General features: G+C 37.9%; 1 pseudogene across 1 annotated transcript; it reads left to right on the forward strand.

Moving 5' to 3' along the window:
* The first annotated feature begins 342 nt into the window (after positions 1 to 342).
* On the forward strand, positions 343 to 806 carry LOC103271639 (annotated as a pseudogene). Its single transcript, XR_002482596.1, has one exon. The product of XR_002482596.1 is annotated as a thymosin beta-4 pseudogene (transcript).
* Positions 807 to 5,011: the final 4,205 nt, after the last annotated feature.

A 5,011-nucleotide genomic window follows, 5' to 3' on the forward strand; every position in this document is an offset into this window, starting at 1 on the left:
TCTTTGACTAAATTAAGTTCTAATTTCATTTTGTTTATTGCTAATGTAGATGGAATTGTTTAATTTCCTTTTTTGAAAGTTTGTTGTTGGTATGTAGAAATGCCACTGATCTTTGGATGTTGATTTTATGTCCTGCAACTTTACTAAATTTGTTTTTTAATTCTAACAGAGTTTTCTTTTTGGTGCAATACTTAGGTTTTTCAGTGTATATACTCGTGTCATCTGCCAATAGAGATTTTACTTCTTTCCTTCTAATGTGGATGCCATGCATATTTTTTTTTTTCCTGATTGCTCTGACACAATTTGCAGAATCACGATGAATAATAGTGAGCATCGACTCGGCGTTGGCCACTGCGCAGACCAGATTTCCCTCCTCGAAAGTCTCTCTCTGCTCCCGCCGAGACCATGTCGGACAAACCCGATATGGCTGAGATCGAGAAATTCGCTAAGTCGAAATTGAAGAAGACAGAAACGCAAGAGAAAAACCCACTGCCTTCCAAAGAAACGATCGAACAGGAGAAGCAAGCAGGCGAATCGTAATGAGGCCAGCGCCGCCAGTATGCACTGTACATTCCACAAGTATTGCCTTCTTATTTTACTTCTTTTAGCTGTTTAACTTTGTAAGATGCAAAGAGGCTGGATCAAGTTTAAATGACTGTGCTACCCTTTTCACATCAAAGAACTACTGACAACGAAGGCCGCGCCTGCCTCTCCCATTTCCCGTCTGGCTGGCAGGGAAGGAAAAGAGCTTGCATGTTGGTGAAGGAAGAAGAGGGGTGGGACGACAGTGACATCTAGAGTCAAACCGGGCTCGGTGGCTCAGCCTGTAATCCCGCGCCTTTGGGAGGCTGAGGTGCGTGGATTGCCTGAGCCCGCGGGTTCGAGACCCGCCTGGGCAGCGAGACCTCATCTCTACAATAAATCAAAAAAATCAGCCGGGCATGGTAGCGCATGCCTGTAATTCCGACTACTTGGAAGGCTGAGGCGGAAGGATCGCGGGAGCCCAGCAGGTCGAGGCTGCACTCCAGTCGGGGCGACAGAGTGAGACTCCAACTCAAAAAAGAAAAAAAAAAAAAAGAAAGAAAGAAATCTAGAGTCAATCAAGCTGGCCCAAGGTGTCCTGCAGGCTGTAAAATGCAGTTTAATCAGATGCCAGTTTTTTGTTGAAATGATTTTAATTATTGGAATGCACAATTTTTTAAATACGCAAATAAAGTTTTAAAACCTGGAAAAAAAAAAAATAGTGAGCATCTTTGCCTTGTTCCAGATCTTAGAGGGAAAGCTTTCAGTTTTTTCCTGTTGATTATAATGTCAGTTGTGGATTTTTCATATTTGACCTATATTGTGTTTTAGTAAGCTTTTTCTTCTTAAAAATTTTCTTACGAGTTTTTCTAATCATAAAATGATGCAGAATTTTGTCAGATACATTTTCTGTATCTATGGAGATGATCATACAGCTTCTGTCTTTCATAATAATCATGTGGTATATCACATTTATTGATTTTTGTATGTTTAACTATCTGCACATCTGAGGAGACAGCCACCTCTTCCAGTTTTTGTAGGGGATCTTTGGTGGTCTTAGACCTTTGCTACTTAGTATCAGAATTTAAAGTCTGGTCTGTTGTTTATCCTTGTTGTGGGGAATACTTATAGTGAGCACCAGAACTAAAAGACTGCACTGGAAACTGACTCAATGCCCTGCCATTGTTTCCTGGTCTGAGAAGATTTATAGTGAGTGCTGGATATTAAATATTATCCTGGATATATATTGTTGCCATGTTTCCAGTTTGGGAAAGACAGCCTGGCACCATAACTTTTTTTTTTAAAGATGTGGGGTACAATTCAGATTTAGGTATACAAATGTTCATTATGCAGGTACCCTTGTTGATGAGGTGTGCCCATGCCCCCGACTCAGAAGTTTCTCGCTACTGCCAATCCCTTTCTTATAGTATTATGATAATTGTTCAAGGTTCGCTGATGAGTGAGCATATATGGTACTCTGTTCTTTGTTTCTGTCACAGATCACTCAGTATGATAGACTCTAAAGCCATCCAAGTTGCTGCGAACTCCATATATTTGTCCTTCTTTAAGGCTGCATAATATTTCATTGTGTATATGTACCATATTTTTTTTTATTCACTCCAGTTTCAGTGGGCAGCATGGTTGGTTCCATGTTTTTGCTACTGTGAATAGGCACCCTAACTTAATCCCAACCTTTTAGTTGTTTCCCACATAGAAAAAGGCTCCATGTGTGCATCTGGGTTTTGTGGACTATCTAGCTGGGGATTCGGATCTTCCCACAAATTGTGCCCCCATGCAGCACTATGGCATGGGACAATCTCTTCAACATGGTGTTCCTGCTGCTTGGAGCAGAGTAGCTGCCAAGATCCACACAACGGTTTCTGTAATCAGTGTCCCGCTTTTTGTCTTCAACTCACTCAGTATAAATTCAGCCCTCCTAGCACTTCCAGTGGTTCCTGTGAGACAGGACCAGATTGAGCTTCCTGCAAAGATACCCAGACTGGGAGGGAGATCAAAATCTACCTCCAATTTCCTCCTTTCGACTTGGAAACTGATGGGTATAGAAAAATTCTCTGAGTGACATTATATCAGCTTGGAAGAGAGAGCATCACTGTCTAAAATGACCATTTTCCTCACCAGTTGTGCTTTTTCTCAGTTCTGTGGGCCTACAAATTTTCTCCTTTTCTCCTCTGAGTTCATCAGAATGAAATGCTTGTCTCTGAGTAGTTTCTAGTTTTATTTTGTGCTGGAGAATCCTTCGTTTTGCCATCTTGCTGACATCACTCTTTTAGTCTCTTTGGCCTTGAAATCTGGTTGACATTGGCCTTGTTAAATTAGTTTGGCAGTAATCTCTCTTCTATTAAAAAAAAAAAAAGTTTAAGAAGGCCTTGTATTTGGCCGGTTGTGGTGGTTATGCCTGTAATCCCAGTACTTTAGGAAGTTGAGGCAGAAGAATCACTTGAGGCCAGGAGTTTGAGAACAGTTTGAGAACAGTAAGACCCAACTCTACAAAAAGGTAAAAATGAAATAGCATCTGTAGTCCTAGCTACTCAGGAGACTGAGGCAGGAGGATCACTTGAGCCCTGGAGTTTGGGGTTGCAGTAAGCTATGACTGAACCACTGCACTCCAGCCTGGGCAACAGAGCAAAACCATGACTCTTAAAATAAAAAGGAAATTTTAAAAAAGAAAAGAAAAACTTGTATTAGTTCTTTGAATATTTGGTAAAGTTTGACAGTGATGCCATATGTTCCTGGACTTTTCTTTGTTGGTAGGTTTCCAATTACTGATTCAATCTTTTTTGGTTTTTTGGGGTTTTTTTGAGCTGGAGTTTCACTTTGTCACCCAGGCTGGAGTGCAGTGGCCTGCTCATGGCAACCGTAGCCATGACCTTCTAAGCTCAGGTGATCCTTCTGCCTCAGCCTTCCAAGTAGCTGGAACTACAGGAACACACCGCTACGCCTGGCTAATTTTTTTATTTATTGTAGAGATGAGGTCTCACTAAGTTGCCCAAACTGGTCTAGAACCTGTGGGCTCAGGCAATCCTCTCTCCTTGGCCTCCCAAACTGTTGGGATTATAGGTATGAGTCACTGCGCCTGGTCTTTTTTGTTTGTTATTGTCCGTTCAGGCTTTCTATTTCTTCTTGATTCAGTCTTGGTAGGTTATATATTTATAGGAATGTATTTATTTCTTCTGTGTTACCCAATTTATTGGTGTTTGATTGTTCATAATAGTTTCTTATGAGTTCTCTTTGTCATCTATCGTAATGTCTTCTCTTTCATTTCTAAACTTATTTATTTGAGTCTTCCCTCTTTTTCTTTAGTTCAGTTAAGAGTTTGTCTTTTTGCCCCCAAAAACCAAATTTTTAGCTCTGTTGATTAAAAAATATATATATTCTTTCATTTATTTCTGCTCTAATTTTTATTATTTTCCTTCTTCTGTTAACTTTGGGTTTATTTTGTACTTCTTTTTCTACTTCCTTAAGTTGTAAAGCTAGGTTATTTATTCCAGATCCTTCTTTTTTAAATGTAAGCACTTAATTCATAAAATTCTTAGTACTGCTTTTGCTGATTCTCACCAGTATAACTAAGTTGTATTATCATTTTAATTTATCTCAAAGTATTTTTAAAATTTCTGCTTATTTTCTCTTTTACTCAATGGTTGTTTAAGAGTATGCTGTTTAGTTTCCATGTATTTATACATTTTCCTGTTTTTTCTGTTATTGATTTTTACTTTTACTTCACTATAGTCTGAGATGATAGTTGGTGTGACTTCAAATCTTCTTAAGTATTAATTTGTTAAGACTTGTTTTGTAACCTAATGTAATCTATTCTGGAGAATGTTCTGTGTGTGCTTGAAAAGAAAGTATTCTGCTGCCATTGGGTTGAAAGTTTTGTTAGGTCCCTTTGATCTATAGTGTTATTCAAGTCTACCTCCTGTTGGCTATCTAAATGTTCTATCAATTATTGAAAATGAGGTATTAAAGTCTCTCATTATTACTGTAACGTCGATTTATTCATTCATGTTTGCCAATGTTTGTTCTATATCTTTAGACACTGTAATTTTTGATGAATATACATATATTTACAATTTTCACATCCTCTTGTTGAGTTGACTTTTTATCATTATATAATGATTTTCTTTGTATCTAATGGCTTTTCTATTTAAAGTCACTTTCGTCTGATGTAAGTATAGATACTCTTACTTCTTTTGGTTATCATTTGCATGGAATGTCTTTTTTTATCCCTTCCCTTTTTGTCTTTGTGCATCCACATATCTAAAGGGAGTCTTGTAGACAGCACATCACTAGATTTTTTAAAAAAAAATTATTCAGTCACTCAATGTCTTTTAATTGGGGAGTTTAATCCATTTATATTTAAAGTGATACATGATAGGTAAAGACTCGTTATTCTGTTCATTCTTTTCTGTTTATTTTGCTGTCTTTCTTTCTGTCTTTTTTTATTACTTGATAATTTTAAAAAATAGTTTGG

The sequence above is a fragment of the Carlito syrichta genome, unplaced genomic scaffold (assembly GCF_000164805.1).
Source record: "Carlito syrichta isolate Samal-C Ts95f unplaced genomic scaffold, Tarsius_syrichta-2.0.1 Scaffold311821, whole genome shotgun sequence".
In the NCBI taxonomy this organism is placed as follows: domain Eukaryota; kingdom Metazoa; phylum Chordata; class Mammalia; order Primates; family Tarsiidae; genus Carlito; species Carlito syrichta.